The sequence below is a fragment of the Salmo trutta genome, chromosome 17 (assembly GCF_901001165.1).
Source record: "Salmo trutta chromosome 17, fSalTru1.1, whole genome shotgun sequence".
Lineage (NCBI taxonomy): Eukaryota > Metazoa > Chordata > Actinopteri > Salmoniformes > Salmonidae > Salmo > Salmo trutta.
In genome coordinates this window covers 29249866-29268722 of record NC_042973.1, presented here as the reverse complement: position 1 = coordinate 29268722, position 18857 = coordinate 29249866, and the positions used below count along the sequence as shown (strand labels likewise).

General features: G+C 43.7%; 1 protein-coding gene across 2 annotated transcripts in view; it reads left to right on the top strand.

The window, feature by feature from the left end:
- LOC115151994 (nuclear receptor ROR-alpha A-like) overlaps positions 1-18857 on the top strand; it is a 254716-nt gene that overhangs the window by 219173 nt on the left and 16686 nt on the right. The gene's annotated exons all lie outside the window — the stretch shown is intronic.

The window sequence follows — 18857 nt, the reverse complement described above, 5'->3', positions numbered from 1 at the left end:
GAATCTAGTGTTAACTCTATATTTGGATTCCACTGGAGTGGATTATGTTTGCTTTGGGACACAACATCGGGAGTCTGTGTACGTCTGAATTCAACTTTTGTATGAACCGCACCATATTCCTGCTGAGTTAGACAGCGGGCTGCCATTAGACCATGCACTTCCTACCACGAAATCTACCTCTATCTACACAGCAGGAACGTGGTGCGGTTTGGACAAAAGTTGGATTCAGATGTTTATTTGATAGCGAGGGACACATTTCACTTTACTTAAGTATAGTTCCTAGAGATTATACATATGTCTTTGTTGACAGAAACCTTTTTTTTTCGTGAAGCCGGCTATATTGTAATAGGGTTATTTTCTGTCGCCACCCACCAGAACTATGCACAACTCAGGGAGTCCAACCAATATACAGACTCCCGATGTTGTGTCCCAAAGCTACATTAAGTATTATTTACTGCAAACTCACAGAATTCTGTTATACATAATAGAGGAGGCTGTTTGCATCCATGCAATACAAATAATTGCAGGTTTGAAATTGACTGTAATTTCAAGCACCAGCTATATGGAAGAGTGTTGCTTTGATGTACAAATCCACAATTCACAGGGGATTAGCATCCCAAAGGTTAGCAGTTGCTAATTGCGGGAGATTGCTTCTACATATCTAACAAGGCAAGGAGACAGCCATAATAAATAAGAGGATTGATAAGGAACAAGGATATGCAGTTCTGATTAGAAGCAATGTATTTGATTTCTCATGGAGAGATACCCTGTTATGCCCCTCTTCTATTTATGTGTTGCAGTGTTAATGGTTGGGGCTGTGCCTTCTCTGTTGCGTTCACAGATATACACTGAGTATACCAGACATTAGGAACACCTATCTAGTATTGAGTTGCCTCCTCCCCTTTTGCCCTCAGAACAGCCTAAATTTTTCGGGGCATGGTGTCGAAAGCGTGTCGAAAGCCCTCCACAAGGATGCTGGCCTATGTTGACTCCAGTGCATCTCACAGTTGTGTCAAGTTGGCTGGATGTCCTTTGGGTGGTGGATCATTCTTGATACACAAGGGAAACTGCATTGCAGTTCTTGACAGAAACCGGTTCGCCTGGCACCTACTACCGTACCCCGTTCAAAGACACTTAAATATTTTGTCTTGCCCATTCACCCACTGAATGGCATACATACACAATCCATGTCTCGATAATCTCAAGGCTTAAAAATCCTTCTTTAACCTGTCTCCTCCCCTTCGTCTACACTGATTGAAGAGGGTTTAAGGGATCATAGCTTTCCCCTGGATTCACCTGGTAAGTCTATGTCATGGAAATGTTTTGTTCTTCATGTTTTTAATTCTCAGTGTATATTTTCAATATTATGTCTTAGAATGTTATACCTTGATTTCATTTGCGAGTCTCTGTAGTGTCACAAATGCTTGTTACCACATTCTACCAGCAGAATGTGAAGTTGCATTACCATATTGCCTACCCACTGGGCAGTCTATTCAACGTCTATTCCACGTTGGTTCCACGTAATTTCATTTTTTACATTTACATTTTAGTCATTTAGCAGACGCTCTTATCCAGAGCGACTTACAGTAGTGAATGCATACATTTCATACAATTTCATACATTTTTTTTCCTGTGCTGGCCCCCCGTGGGAATCTAACCCACAACCCTTGTGTTGCAAACACCATGCTCTACCAACTGAGCTACAGGGAAGGCCAAACAAGGCCACTGAAATGACGTGAAAATAATGTTGATTCAACCAGTGTGTAGCCAGTGGGTAGTTCCATTCCACTAACCACCACTAGCTAAATGAATCTATTATTTTTTGCCTTGAGCATGATAGACGATAACAGCAGTATGCAACAAAATGCAATGAATTAAACTGAACTTAAAAACATCCTCTTAGTTTCTCTGTTACCTCATACAGTTACTGTGGATTATTGTATTTTCTATTGTTTTACATACTCAACCTCCTGTTCGATTTATTTATCTGACTATTGTAGGCTTGGCATGTGCTGATAGTCATTACAACCTCTGTCAATAGGAGAATAGCACAATGGAGCCACTATATAGTACAGTACTCTCTCCTCCTCAGGCTCAGCAGGCCCTGTCTGTTATAGGCTTCCCTGGCCTGGTAGATTGGACCTGGCCAATCTGGCTTCTCTTCACATGGCCCTAAATTAAACATGTCCGGGCTAAGGCAAGTGCTTTCTCTTCTGCGGGAAATGGTTTTTCATCTCCTAATGAATGTGCCTGGGGGGGCCCACAGGGGGCTCCACTTCACCCCTCATTAGGCAAGGGGGCTTTTTCTGTGCTCATACTTTGGAGCAGCCTTCTGGAGAGGGAGCCCTCACACCCCATCTACCCTAGCTCCACGTCCCACACTCCCCCATCCTGGCCTGGACCCCCGCTTCTCCTCCTCCCTTCTCTCTCCATCCCGCTCTTTGTCTGTATCAGACCTGACTCCATACTCCCCTCTCCATTCTATACTGTACCAGGCCTTATCAGAGACTGGGTTGTCTGGGAGGAACCAGCTGTGAAGCTCCATAGAGATGACAGGGACACGTGGACATTGGGACGGGAGCATGCCCCTAATGGCATTTTAATGGCCTTGTTTGGTTTGGACCTGTGATTTATTGCTATACAAACCAGCGATAAGATTGGTTTTGTATTTCTTGACATCAATTGAACTGTTTTTGCACAGTCTTGAAGTTCCTTCTCTTCTGAGAACTTGTAATGAATAACAGGTTGACAGACTTCTATGGATAGTGTTAAAAAGGAAGCTTTTTGACAAACCATCCTGTGTTCATTAGTGGCTGTGACAGGCATCTGCTGTGGGCCTTGCTCTGAGGGCCAGAGATTGAGCGCTGTGGTAGGAGGGGGAGGAGAGGAGAGACACTGTAGTACTGTGCAAGTCCCTGTCTGTCTCCAGCTCTGGCTCAGTAGTTCTCTCCCGGTGTAGCCTGCATGATGTATCCTGCCTCTCCAGTGGAAAGTATTGACTGCTTCCTGGTGTTGATGAAGCAACAAAGCATGGCTGCTTCCTGGTTGAGGTGAGGTGGTGGGGAGGGAGAGATTTACTGTCACCTGACTCTAAGAGCCTTTGCATCTGAACAGAATGGGCTGAAGTACTGATTATTATTCAAGGGGTTTTGGGATGTGTTTATGCAATCATTAATCTTGCCACTTCTTTATTTGCCTGGGATTAAGCTCCATGGCACATTCATCTACAGCCACTGAAGCAGGTTCACCCAAAGGTAGCAGGCAGCTAGGCAGCGAACGCCTTGCTCTGGCCACCTTCTGCAAACAAAGCATGTAAGGAGAGAAGCATGCTTTGTGCATGGTTGCTTAATCCTGCCATGATAAACAAAACCAGGCCAGTGTATGTAGGACTATGAAAACAGTGGGACTGTGCAAGGGAATGGAGCAGGGGGACTGTGCCTCACATGCTGTAAGTAGTCTGTGAACTCACTGTCACAGCAGACATCTTCCCGTACTCCCCTGCTATCTTGGAATGTGCCTTTTACAGCCCGGCTCAACTGTTAAAGAGCATGTAACTACTGTTGTGGTGCAGTTCCTCTGCAGTGAATAATCATTCATTTACGTACTTTTGTATACCCAGGGATGCAGGTGTATTTAAAAAATAAGTGGCATTATTTAATGATAATGCTTCCAGTATAATGCAGTATCTACCTGTGAATACATGCTAGTTTTACAGCATTATAAAAGTGGTTTCCACAATGATAAGGACTCTGTCAAGTCATTCATATTGATAGTAATTCATTTGGCTTTAATCAGCCAGACGGATATTGCCAGTAACAAAATTGAATAAATACATTTATTTTAAGTGCCTTGCAAATTTAATCAGAAGTGTTTAAGTGTTTATCATTATGGCAATCAAGTGTTTGGAGTCAAATTGTTTTGCACATTTAGTATAATTATAGGTAAAAGATGCGCGATGGAAATGTTCAGTTACTTAAGACACTAATAGTGAAGGGTTTCGTTAATGGATCTGTAAATGTTTCTTGCTCTCACACACACACTCCATTTCGCTCTCTGGACTTACAGGAGAGGACCAAGTCAAGGTATCTGAATAGGGCTCGCATGGTACACCATACATCCCGGTACACCATACATTTCTATACACAAATCCATGCACCAAGATGCAATTCGATGCATGGTAAATTTACTGTTGATGAAAAAGCCCCTTTATAATTAAGCCATAATAACATTTGCGATGTGGCATATCCTAGAGTCGTTTTTAGGATATCCACACATGGGGAACGTGAAGAAAAACACATTTTTAAAACGCATTTCATGCAATTCTACGTCATTTACATGATAGAAGACAATAGCTGAATCTTTTTGAACACCCCACACAAATGACAGAAATGAGATCAATCTGGTCTTGAATTCAAACAAACAACAGCCCAGGCCAATGAAGTGACACACAGATTATACAATAATAGGAGGAAAAAAATTACAAAATAAATAAAATATATATATATATATATATACACACACAGTATATCAGTAGGTTACTAAATAACATTTCCAGTGGCACACTGACTCACCTAATGATGAAGATGAAGCCATAGGCTACGAGTCACGGTGATGGCCGATGCTCTCGTCTTGGCAATAGCCTATCTCAAGATGATCTACTTTGAAAAACAGTGCTGCTTTTTGCAAAAAAACAATTGGGAGTTATTGAGAAAAAAAAATGTTTCTACAGACAGATTCGTCTTCTTTTTTCAGTATCAGGGATTTGCTTGCCAAACTGTACATTTTCCTCGCCATTCTATTTAGAAATTTGGTAAAGGCAAACAGACAGCCGCAACCAACCATAGAAATACAGTATAATTCATTGATGGCAGTTCCCATTCAAGTTAGGACTGGCAGCCATTGCTAGTGTACCCATTAGTTTAATATTCAAATTGCCAGGGTAAGAGGTTCCAAAACCCGTCTATGGATTATATGTCTGTCTACAACGCAACAAGCAGTATATTTGGCAATGTGGCCTTCCTGACTGTAGGCAACCAGTAACTGCCAAAATAAAGGAAACACTTGAATAAATGAGGGATGAAAATAATATTGGTATTTGGTGTTTTATTAGGGGCGCAATTGCCTGCCATGAGTTAGGTCCACTTGTAGAATCTATACCAAGGCGCATTGAAGCTGTTCTGGCAGCTCGTGGGGGCCAAAAACCCTTTTAAGACGCTATTTTGGAAGTTACCTGTATGTGCGCGTGATAAAATTGTATCTACAGTTATTTATTAGAAACTATTGATCTTCTGTGGCTAAAGTATGCTCTCTGGTGTATTTTCAGCATTGAGAGTGGGCTCCTGTGGTTGGATAAAAAAAAATATATGTATTTATACTGAACCAAAATGGAACGCAACAACATGCAGCAATTTCAAATATTTTGCTGAGTTACAGTTCATATAAGGAAATCAGTCAATTTAAATACATTAATTAGGCCCTAATCTATGGATTTCACATGACTGGGCAGGGGCACAGCAATCGGTGGACCTAGGAGGGCATAGGCCCATCCACTTGAGAGCCAGGCCTACCCACTGGGGAGCCAGGCCCAGCCAATCAGAATGAGTTTTCCCCACAAAAGGACTTTATTACAGACAGAAATACTACTCAGCACATTTTAAAGTGGTCTTCTATTGTCTCCAGCACAGGGTGCACCTGTGTAATGATCATGCTGTTTAATCAGCTTCTTGATATGCCACACCTGTCAGGTGAAGATATTATCTTGACAAAGGATAAAATGCTCAGTAACAGGGACGTAAACACATTTGTCCACAACATTTGAGAGAAATACACTTTCCCTTTCCCTATATGAGTGGCAGGTATCCTAGTGGTTAGAGCCTAGTGTTTGGGCCAGTAACCGAAAGGTTGCTAGATCGAATCCCCGAGCTGACAAGGTAAAAATCTGGTGTTCTGCCCCTGAGCAAGGCAGTTAACCCACTGTTCCCCGGGCGCAGTGGATGTCGATTAAGGCAGCCACCCGCACCGCTCTGATTCAGAGGGTTAAATGCGGAAGACACATTTCAGTTGAAGGCATTCAGCTGTACAACTGACTAGGTATCCCCCTTTCCCTTGGGTGTATGGAACATTGCTGTGATCTTCTTTTTCAGCTCATTCATGAAACATTGGACCAGCACATTACATGTTGCGTTTATATTTTTGTTAAGTATACAAATATATTTTTGTTGCCTCTTGGGCCTCGTATGGGCTTGGGCCCAGCCCCTGACTCACACAATTGACCAGTCACATTTATGAAGAAATTCTTAATTTTTGTATTAATCAGTTACCCAAACAAGGCATGGCTCCCCAGTTACCCACGTTCCCCCTACCTCCTCTCCTCCTCCCATCTGTAGGTCAGTCAGAACTTTGAAAGTTTCTTCTGGTGCAGTTGCAAAAACCATCAAGCACTATAATAAAACTGGCTCTCATGAGGACCGCCACAGGACATGAAGACCCAGAGTTACCTCTGCTGCAGAGGATGTTAATTAGAGTTACCAGCCTCAGAAATTGCAGCCCAAATAAATGCTTCACAGAGTTCAAGTAACAGACACATCTCAACATCAACTGTTCAGAGGAGACTGTGTGAATCAGGCCTTCATGGTCAAATTGCTGCAAAGAAACCACTACTAAAGGACACCAATAATGAGAAGAGACTTGCTTGGACCAAGAAATCTGTCCTTTTGTCTGATGCAGGTATTCCCGAAACTGGGGTACTGGGGGTACGCCAAATAACAATGTGATTCTCTTTTTTTTTTTTTTTTTACAAAAATAATCGAGTGTTCAGCGAAATAACAACACAATGTCAAATAAAGGTAGCCTAGTCAAATAATTAACATCCAATCACATTAACCGTTACTCTCTCGCGGGAAACCTTCACTCTTGCGCAGACATTTAGAAACGAAACATGACAATTTCAAAAATAAGCCACAGGAGTTTTTTGAGCGAGAATGAAGATGACTTTCGAGTAGTAAGACATCTATAAAAGCAAAAAGATACCATTGATAAGAAGGGGCTAGAAGCGTCTTATATGGTGAGCTACCGAGTGGCTAGGACAAGCAAGCCCCATACTATTGTGGAGAACTTAATTCTTCCTGCTGCCATGGATATGGCTGGGACAATGCTGGGGGAAAAGCCCCCCAAAAAACAGACAATGCCTTCATCAAACAACACTGTTTCACGACGCATCAGTGACATGGCAGGAGATGTTTTGAAACAATTACTGCTTTGCATACAAATCAGAATTATATGCGTTACAGCTGGATGAGTCAACAGACGTGGCGGGCCTGGCACAGCTCCTGGTATACAGTGGGGGGGAAAAGTATTTGATCCCCTGCTGATTTTGTATGTTTGCCCACTGACAAAGAAATGATCAGTCTATAATTTTAATGGTAGGTTTATTTGAACAGAATAACAACAAAAAAATCCAGAAAAACGCATGTCAAAAATGTTATAAAATGATTTGCATTTTAATGAGGGAAATAGGAATTTGACCCCCTCTCAATCAGAAAGATTTCTGGCTCCCAGGTGTCTTTTATACAGGTAACGAGCAGAGATTAGGAGCACACTCTTAAAGTGAGTGCTCCTAACCACAGCTTGTTACCTGTATAAAAGACACCTGTCCACAGAAGCAATCAATCAATCGGTTTCCAAACTCTCCACCATGGCCAAGACCAAAGAGCTCTCCAAGGATGTCAGGGACAGGATTGTAGACCTACACAAGGCTGGAATGGGCTACAAGACCATCGCCAAGCAGCTTGGTGAGAAGGTGACAACATTTGGTGCGATTATTCGCAAATGGAAGAAACACAAAAGAACTATCAATCTCCCTCGGCCTCGTGGAGTTGCAATGATCATGAGAACGGTGAGGAATCAGCCCAGAACTACATGGGAGGATCTTGTCAATGATCTCAAGGCAGCTGGGACCATAGTCACCAAGAAAACAATTGGTAACACACTACGCCGTGAAGGACTGAAATCCTGCAGCGCCCGCAAGGTCCCCCTGCTCAAAAATACATATACTACATGCCCGTCTGAAGTTTGCCAATGAACATCTGAAGGATTCAGAGGACAACTGGTGAAAGTGTTGTGGTCAGATGAGACCAAAATGGAGCTCTTTGGCATCAACTCAACTCGCCGTGTTTGAAGGGGGAGGAATGCTGCCTATGACCCCAAGAACACCATCTCCACCGTCAAACATGGAGGTGGAAACATTATGTTTTGGGGGTGTTTTTCTGCTAAAGGGACAGGACAACTTCACCGCATCAAAGGGACGATAGACAGGGCCATGTACCGTCAAATCTTGGGTGAGAACCTCCTTCCCTCAGCCAGGGTGTTGAAAATGGGCAGTGGATGGGAATTCCAGCATGACAATGACCCAAAACACACGGCCAAGGCAACAAAGGAGTGGCTCAAGAAGAAGCACATTAAGGTCCTGGAGTTGCCTAGCCAGACCTTAATCCCATAGAAAATCTGTGGAGGGAGCTAAGGGTTCGAGTTGCCAAACGTCAGCCTCGAAACATTAATGACTTGGAGAAGATCTGCAAAGAGGAGTGGGACAAAATCCCTCCTGAGATGTGTGCAAACCTGGTGGCCAACTACAAGAAACGTCTGACTTCTGTGATTGCCAACAAGGTTTTTGCCACCAAGTACTAAGTCATGTTTTGCAGAGGGGTCAAATACTTATTTCCCTCATTAAAATGCAAATCATTTTATAACATTTTTGACATGCGTTTTTCTGGATATTTTTTTTGTTATTCTGTCTCTCACTGTTCAAATAAACCTACCATTAAAATTATAGACTGATCATTTCTTTGTAAGTGGGCAAACGTACAAAATCAGCAGGGGATCAAATACTTTTTTCACCCACTGTATGTCCGTTATGTTTATGGGGGGTTAATTAAGGAAGACATCCTATTCTGCAAACCACTGGAAACCAGGACAACATGAGAGGGTATTTTTAAAGTACTGGACAGCTTTGTGACATCAAATGGACTTTGGTGGTCAAGATGTGTTGGTATCTGTACTGATGGAGCAAAAGCCATGACAGAGAGACATAGTGGAGTGGTAACGCGCGTGCAAGCAGTTGCTCCCGATGCCACTTGGGTGCAGTGCAACATCCACCGAGAGGCTCTTGCTGCCAAGGGAATTCCTGACAGCTTGAAAGATGTTTTGGACTCCACAGTGAAAATTGTTAACTTTGTTAAAGCAAGGCCCCTGAACTCTTGTGTAATTTCTGCTTTATGCAATGATATGTGCAGCGACTATCTAATGCTTTTACAACATACAGAAGTGCGCTGGTTATCAAGGGGGAAAGTATTGACACATTTTTTTTTAATTGAGAGACGAACTTAATGTTTTCTTTACTGACCATAATTTTCACTTGTCTGACCGCTTGCATGATGACACGTTTTTCACACGACTGGCCTATCTGGGTGATATTTTTTCTCGCCTGAATGATCTGAATCTAGAATTACAGGGACTCTCCACAACTATATTCAATGTGGGAAAAAATTTAGGCTATGATTAAGAAGTTGGAGCTCTTTTCTGTCTGCATTAACAAGGACAACACACAGGTCTTTCCATCATTGTATGATTTTTTGTGTGCAAATGAACTCAATCTTATGGACAATGTCAAATGTGATATAGCAAAGCACCTGGGTGAGCTGGGTGTGCAATTACGCAGGTACTTTCTCGAAACGGACGACACAAACAACTGGATTCGTTATGCCTTTCATGCCCTGCCTCCACTTCACTTACCGATATCGGAACAAGAGAGCCTCATCGAAATTGCAACAAGCGGTTCTGTGAAAATATAATTTAATCAGGAGCCACTGACAAATTTCTGGATAGGGCTGCGCTCAGAGTATCCTGCCTTGGAAAATCACGCTGTTAAGACACTGATGCCCTTTGCAACCACGTACCTATGTGAGAGTGGATTCTCGGCCCTCACTAGCATGAAAGCTAAACACAGGCAGGCTGTGTGTGGAAAATGATTTAAGACTGAGACTCTCTCCAATACAACCCAACATTGCAGAGTTATGTGCATCCTTTCAAGCACACCCTTCTCATTAAGCTGGGGTGAGATATTCACAATTTTTGATGAACAAGGTGAACGGATGATCTCCGCATGTGTGGTTCCCACTGTGAAGGAGGAGGTGTGATGGTGTGGGGGTGCTTTGCTGGTGACATTGTCTGTGATTTATTTAGAATTCAAGGCACACTTAACCAACATGGCTACCACAGCATTCTGCAGCAATACGCCATCCCATCTGTTTTGGGCTTAGTAGGACTATCATTTGTATTTCAACAGGACAATGACCCAACACACCTACAGGCTGGTTTATTTGACCAAGAAGGAGAGTGATGGAGTGCTGCATCACATGACCTGGCCTCCACAATCACCCAACCTAAACCCAATTGAGATGGTTTGAGATGATTTGGACCGCAGAGGCCAAGCAGCCAACAAGTGCTCAGCATTAGTGGGAACTCCTTCTAGACTGTTGGAAAAGCATTCCAGGTGAAGCTGGTTGAGAGAATGCCAAGAGTGTGCAAAGCTGTCATCATGGCAAAGGGTGGCTACTTTGAGCGAGTAAAAATCGTCTGTCCTCGGTTGCAACACTCACTACCGAGTTCAAAACTTCCTGGAAGCAACGTCAGCACAAGAACTGTTCAGCACAAGAACTGTTCGTAGGAAGCTTCATGAAATGGGTTTCCATGGCCGAGCAGCCGTACACAAGCATAAGATCACCATCCGCAATGCCAAGCGTCGGCTGGAGTGGTTTAAAGCTCGCCGCAATTGTCTTCTGGCTCATGTGGAGCTTCCCTCTTGGACGGTGCAAATCAAGCTGATGATTGGTGTCTGGGGCTAGTCTGTGGAAGTAAGTCAGTGTGTTGAAACATGTTTTCCTAAGGAGAGAACAGAGGGACAATTACTGTCAGCTGAACTATTTTTCCTGCCTGTTCTCCATGTGTTTTCTGGCTCTGTGCCCCTGACCCACTGACCCCTGGGCATCAGTTGCCTCTCATACACCGTCTGTCATGGGCAGGTCCCAGTGGATGGGACTTAGGCGCATCACCCCTCCACACACACACACACACACACACACACACACACACACACACACACACACACACACACACACACATACACACACACACACACACACAGGTTCAGTACCACACACATGTTCCACGTAGATGTAACATACAAATGAGCCACATTATTACCACACACTTAACACCCACAGGACGTTGTCTCGATGTCAGTCTGCTGCATGTTGTCATACATAACTTTACGTCTCTCTGTGAAGAATAGTCTTATAGTAAGGATCACATCCAATAAAGCCCAGCAGCAGTCAAGCTTCTTACAGAAATGCATACTAATGCAGCAAATAACGGAAAAAGGAAGTGGTACCGTGTGGCAGTGGTGAATTCCCCTGTTCAATGAAACAAGCCTCTTTATTGTTATGTAAAGGTTTCCCTGTGTAATTGCACTGGATGTATAGAAGGTTTCATTCTTTACAGTGCCTTCAGAAAGTATTCAGACCCCTTGACTTTTTCCACATTTAATGGAGTTAGGAGGAATAATGGAATGAGATGTACGACAAGCAGGTGTCCACATACTCTTGGTCATGTAGTGTATATGATTGTTTTATTTTTCATTTTTTTTTTTACTCTTTAACATTAAAGTATTTTGTGTAGATCGTTGACAAAAAAATGACCATTAAATATATTTTAATCGCACTTTGTAACAGCAAAATTTGGGAAAAGTCAAAGGGTTTGAATACTTTCTGAAGACACTGTATATGTAAACTCAATAAAAAAATAAATGTCCTCTCACTGTCAACTGCTTTTATTTTCAGCAAACTTAACATGTGTAAATATGTGTATGAACATAACAAGATTCAACAACTGAGACATAAACTGAACAAGTTCCACAGACATGTGACTAACAGAAATTGAATAATGTGTCCCTGAACAAAGGGGGGGCCAAAATCAAAAGTAACAGTCAGTATCTGGTGTGGCCACCAGCTGCATTAAGTACTGCAGTGCATCTCCTCCTCATGGACTGCACCAGATTGGCCAGTTCTTGCTGTGAGATGTTACCCCACTCTTCCAACAAGGCACCAGCAAGTTCCCGGACTTTTCTGGGGGGAATGGCCCTAGCCTTCACTCATAGAAGCCACTTCTACTAGCCAGTACGAATAGCTAGCTACAAACTATTCAACAATACCAGCAACTTTTCTTCTAAGACATATTACACTCTTGAATAATGCAACAATTCACAAGCATGTGCAAGCAATTAAAGGGTTTATTTTCTCGTCCATAGACATTAAATTAGCTGACAATATACAGCTAACTCCTGCTGCTTGCTTGCAAAGCTTTTTGCCTCAGGATGGTGGCTCTGCACAGCCAAGCAAAAAAAAATACAGTTGAGATTACTTTTCTTAAAGGTACTGTGACAATTTAAGAATGTAACAGGCTGTTTTTACAATTTCAGGTAAAATCTCAGTAAAACACGTTTCTAATAAAAGGAAAACACCTATATATTTCAGCTATTTAAAAAAACAATGCTCTGCTATTAAGTATTTTACTGTAGAGCATTTGGCTCAACGAGACAATTCTATTTCTATTGACACTGCAATGCTCGGAGGGGGGTGAATCTCGAAGAAGGCTCGCCCGCGACCTCCTGAGGTCGCAGGCGAGACGTGTGCTTTTCACAGCTTTACATCACAGTAAAAGGTGTATTCTCTGGATTTTTTTCTGATACCTTTCGAGAATGTCTCAAGATGCCCTCTAGTCTAAAAAGGGTCTAAGGCACTTTGCCAATGACAAGTCTCAATCAAGCCTTTAACCACAGTCTTCTCAGCTAAAGTGGCCAGCGAAGGTTCAGACATAGGAGAGGAGACGTCCCCCCTCCATAGCTCTGAATTTAAACAGCTTCCGAACCGACGGCTCCTGAAGCAGTCAATCAGCTTGTCCTCTGTGATTTCAGCCTCAGTGATTTTGAGTTCTGCTCAAGTCCGGTGCCATGCTTCAGTGTGTATCTGCCAATAAAAAACAACAACAAAACTTTACAATCGGTGTTAGATCAGATAATTTTAAGTACATGTAGTGTGTTATAAGAGCATGTAAACAATTAATTGAATTCCATTTCATTCCATTTAAATGTTGGATGTTTGCCGCTCACCTTACTATGACTAACTGGGATAAGGAGCAGAGCAGGCAGAATCAGAATGAATGCATAAGTGAGTGCAGCAGTCTCCAGATTGACTGTGTTGTGGCATCAGAGCCGAGCATGCAGTGTGCCTCTCTCTCCCTCCTGTCCATGTCCTCCTCTGGGACTGGGACCCAGATACACAGTGACAGACAGAGAGGGGGCGTACCAGGGCACAGCTTCCTTCACCTGTCACTGAAAAGAGGAGGGGGGGAGCCACACATGCTCCCCTTCGTGGGCTCGTCTTCTCTGTAAACCCTTTTGTTGTTTCCCCAAGAGTGCAACACACAGACTCCCAGTCAGGAAGCTCGTACATTTTTGCCATAACAACACATAAATGACACCAAATGACTCTTCCTTTCTCCTGCTCCCTGCATTGAGGTTGTCAGAATGCATTTCAATAAGGCAGTCAAGTAAAAACAGAGGCAGAAAAATGGTGCTGTGTTGTACAGGCATCTCAGGTTTGGCAGTGTTGAAATATGAATGGCCTCACACACAAACAAACACAGAGACACACGCATGAGTTCATCCCAAAAGCGGCCCAGGGCTATCGTCCAGACCTGGGTTTTAGCAAATTCATTTCTGTTTGCAGTGCTATGCAGGAATAATAGGGAAGCTCAGAGCTGTTCCACTGAACCACCGAAACTAGAATATCGCTTCAAATATGGCTGCTGGTCTCGAGTGATGGAGGATCATAGCTTAGGCTGGCAGTTGATAAAGAGGAATTAGCATAGAGACATCAAAAATGTATCAATTATGTTTTTCTCTGTTCTAGTCCTCATGGTATAAACATTGTTGATGACTTCAGCTGGTTTGTCTGTTGAATGGACGGAGGCGGTTGAAAATGATGATACAGGATTTTCCTTTGCAGGTGAATATCTGAGTGTGGTATCTCTGAGCTGCACTGGAGTAGAAATGTCATGAGGACAGCCTCATAGTAATAAGCCAAATCCCCAAACAAATAACACATTTATACTATTCTGTCTGTGCTCTGTACCACTGCTGTCCTTTGCCACTGACATTCAAATAACCTTTCTTCTGCTGTGCAATTGGGAATAAAAAAAGCGCTCATTCTGTTCTGTTAGACTGCAACATGACAGCAGCGCCTTGGCAGATGAATAGAGGCAGGATCTGATTCTAGCTGTTGTTATGCTGTCTGTCTGACTATCATGGGTTTCAATTTAGCATAGACTATGTTAATCAAACTACAGCTGATCTCCACTGGCAAAGGGGGAAATTAATCTAGCAGTCAAAATGGGGGGAAACGATTGTATAAAAATGTTGCTTGCTGAGCACTTGTCAGCTAGTCCACTGACCGTACGATTGTATTTTTCCTGTGTGAACTGTATCTAGTAAGAGATTATACTAACAGATTCCTGTATTGTAGCCCTGTGTGTAGTCATGTGTTCGTTTTCAACATTTGCCTTGTTGTTGTTGTGTTGTGAAATGTTTAGTAGAGAATTTGATTAAACTGTTTTGTCCCTCTTTGTTGGAATGGAGAGCCATTGTTAATCTGCCCATAATGCTGCTCTGTACAAAGGCCCAGAATCGCTGTCCAATCACTTACATAATCTCCAATATGAGCCCACTGGCTTGCGTCATTTGGTCACTGACAGCTGTCAACACACACTCACACCCCCAACATTCCCATCACTATTGCTGCAGTCTTACATTTTCTGCCTCTTGGTAAGAGGCTCTTACATGTACCACACATATACACTTCAAATGAATTATCCATTTAGTAATGTTAGAATACACACCACAGATGTTGTGTCCAATGAAACGGCAGATGAAGACAGCACTCCTTACTCTATGAGGTCTTCCATCACTCAGAGATATGGTATATATTGTATTACTCTACATGTAGTAAGTGTAGTAATCCAATGATCTAACAGCTGTCAGCGTCAGTTTGTGACTGTAATGTAAGGGATCCCCCTAATCTTCTGAAGGTAATGTCAGTACAGTAGTCCAGTGGTTGAGGAAAATCTGAGTTTGCAGTGGGAATAACTAGGAGATAGAGCCGCTGTAGTGATTTGTATGTCAATATTTGCACTGCTCTGCACATTCCTGCGCTATTCAATTTTTACAGAATATCGTTTTTTGTTCTGAAAACAAAAAATGCCTTGCTAGAATGAGATCTGGGGGATATGAATAATCCCATTCTGAAAAGAAAAACCTCGTCTCCAATGAGTTGCAATGTAGCATTAAGAATTCACATCCAATATTCGCCATTAAAGGATCAACCTTTAATAATTGATATATCTTCAATATATTTAGTCAACACCACACTTTTCCTCGCTCCTAAATTATGCTCTCCAGGTACAAATGAAGCTATAGCATATTTGAGAGGCGCAGGGGAAAATGCTCACTCTGACAGCAACTGTCTTTGTGGTGCTTATGTCAGTACTAAAGCGCTAGCTGCAGAACGCAGTACGCTATGACAGAGTCCCGGGGAGCAGTTAGCATGGGGAAGGCAAAACCTTTGTTTTCTTTTTGTAAACGATTTTCTGTTCATTTGCTGGGCTTTAATAAGTGCAGTGTTCTCTTCATGTGGGCTTTGATCTCAGAGCTGTTTGGTACACATTGAAGGGCAGAGGGGGACACAGAGGGGGCTTCAATTGTACATGTGCTCTGAGTGACATGTCATCCTCAGTCTCCAAAGGGCCTTTATGTGATGTGAATCAGTGTCCTTGAACTGCACAGCGACGAACACGGACAGAGCCCCTCTAACAAGCTGTGCCCTATGAGGAGCTGGACTTCAATACCACATGAGGCTAGGCTGAGGCTAGGCAGTCCTCTCACCATGCTCTATCCATTGTGAAATCCAAAGCCAGCCACACCAGGGTTTTATCCTCCACCGAGGATCTTGGTCATTACCTTTTTCATTCTTTCTGTGGATGGGTATTTTGTGACGGCGTGAATGCTGCGGTAGGATTCACAGTACATTATCTGTGTGCCTCAGCAGGTCCCCCTTCTCTTTGATGTGGCCTGTGTGTGGAGGCCATCTCACAGTGTTGTGAGTAATGGGAGGCTGCTGAGATGGGCTTTAGCATGACTGACCGTCTCACTGTGCCTGGCTTTGATGTCCTAAGCAGGCGGCAGGGCTGCCTGGCAGGCAGGCAGAGAGGCAGGCAGAGAGGCAGGCAGAGGCAGTGAGGGAACATGGCAGGCAGGCAGGGAGACAGGGGAGATAGGCAGGCAGGAAGACAGGCAGCCTGGAAGACAGACAGGCAGACAGGCAGGGAGGGAGACAGGCAGGCAGGGAGACAGGCAGGCAGGCACGGTTAATGGGTTCAGCAGCAGTGAGCAGCGCTGGTCAAGCCCAGACACAGAGCCAGCAGCTGCCTGCCTCACACGGAGAGGCAGTTAACACCACAGCTCGTGTCAATAGATATTGACTCCCAGATCTGAAGTACTTAGGCACAGTGCCTTTCTGTTTGACCATCGCCCCCTGCGGGAATTCATTTTAAACCACTCACACTATTTGAAGTGTAGTCTGACTGGGAGCCCCAGGATAAGCCATTCATCAGGGCAGCTTGCTCAGTTATACCCAAATATTGAGTTGAACTGATGGCGTAGGTGACTTAATGGCTTATTTGATGTCATTATTCTGTATTTATTCTTCATTTATCTCTACCAGAAAACTGCTTATTTCACCGTTAAAATGACCATAGATTTAGATTGGGTTCTTTTTTTACATAGTAAACCACAAAGCCTCTCCTAGTCAGACTGGAGACAAACCCTTTTTTACTGTTGAGTGCACCGAGCATTCAGAGGTTTGTGTAGTAGTGGAGTAGAGGGTGTTAGCTGGTGAGGCTTTGTGCACTCAGGTCCTTGCTGCTGTAGATAGGGCTTTGTGAGCTATCCTCATCTGTGTGTGTGCCCAGCCTAGCCCAGCGCACCGCCGTTTCCTCTCCCTCTGCCTTCACCTGATGTGGCACAGTCTCTGTCAGGCCTGAGCGAGCATCCAGCCCTGCTTCTTCTCGCAGCTAGGGGGGGGGGGGGGGGGGGGGGGGGGGGGGTTAGGGGAAACGAGCAGCAGCCTGGAGGAGCTCAGAGCCTGGAGCCTGTGGGCAAGAGAGGGAGCTGGGAGCTGGGAGCTGGGAACTGGCCTCAGTGGAGAGGAGGCAGCTATAGACACAGTCATAGTGACAGCCCTGCACTGCCACCCAATGGCCAGGGCCCGTCATCACAGCCCTGTTTCTCCACCACCACCCCAGCAAGTTTTAAAGGCCCATTGTAGTCAAGATACTGTTTTACTGTGTTTTGTATCATATGGTACAACAGCTAATGAAACTAAGTCTGTAAAAGTGTGAAAAAATGTGATCAGTGTTATTTTCTGATTGTATTTTCAACCAGCAACTATCTACACAGGACCTTCTAAAAATCCTGTTTTCATTGGCGTCTTGCCTGGTGACATCACCAAGCGGTAAATTAATTAATAGACCAATAACAAAGATAGTTCCAAACCAATCTGCCAATAACCGTTCGTTTTAAGTTTTCCCCTCCTCACTTAAACCACTCCCAGACAGTCCTAGCAAAATTCTTCCTTGAGAAACCAAATCATTCCTTGTTGCCCAGGAATGATTTGGTATTGATATAAAAATGGCTGCATTGGGCCTTTAATTACTGCACGCTTCACTTATTATGTAAGTAATGAGGCTGAAAATTCGCAACACACTGCACCTCAAATGCTCATGCAGGGAGAACACAAAAACAAACAATGGAGTGGCACTGCCCATAATGCCAGTGTTCATACAGAGAGAACAAAAACAACAACCGACTCGACACAATGCAGAAATTCAGAATGATTCATTATAAAGTAACCCTCTCAGCGAGCCTGTCAAAACCTGGCTGCTGGTTCGTTTTCCCTCTAATCTAGGCAGACTAGGTGCATTAGCCCCCATTGTACCGCAGGATACACAGCCATCTAGGTGTTTTCCATATGAGAACTGACTAGTGCGTGTGCCACTGCTCTTTTTGTTCATTTGACTGAAATGTAGTCTAATTCTGCTTCTAGGGGCGAGGTCTGGTTGACTCTACCAGTGATAAGAGAGCAGGCTAACAGAGATTCCTGAGTGGAGGGACTGTGTGTGTAAAGTGGTACAGGGTTAGTGGATCAGCGGCCATCCCCTGGGCATGCCTCAGGGACACTGACATTATCCACATGACACAACAGACGCTCCCAGGCAGCTGATGAAATGGACCTCTGAGTCCTCTGGATGGAGCCTCAGTGAAGGCCCATTTGATGTGATCAAATTCATTTGAAGGGATTGGATGTGAAGGTAATACAGAGCTCCAGTCTACCCTGGCCTGAAAGACAGACTGCTCTAGAAGAGGACTAGGCCTGGTGTTTAAAGCTAGTGGAGAGACTACTTTGTCATAGCGCGCACTGGTTGGAATGGCTCATGAAGAGTAAAATGATACATTTTCAGCACAAGTAAGAGTAGGCGGTTTGATAGCCAATCAAAGCACAGAGCACTATCTGTGCAGTTGGAGGGAGCCACTATAGAGCAGGAATCCAACTGTAATCTTTCCTCCGTGTAGATCAGATAGCTTAGTTTGTCTGGTGCTACGGAGTGCTGTAGCGGTGGCAGCCTGAGATGCT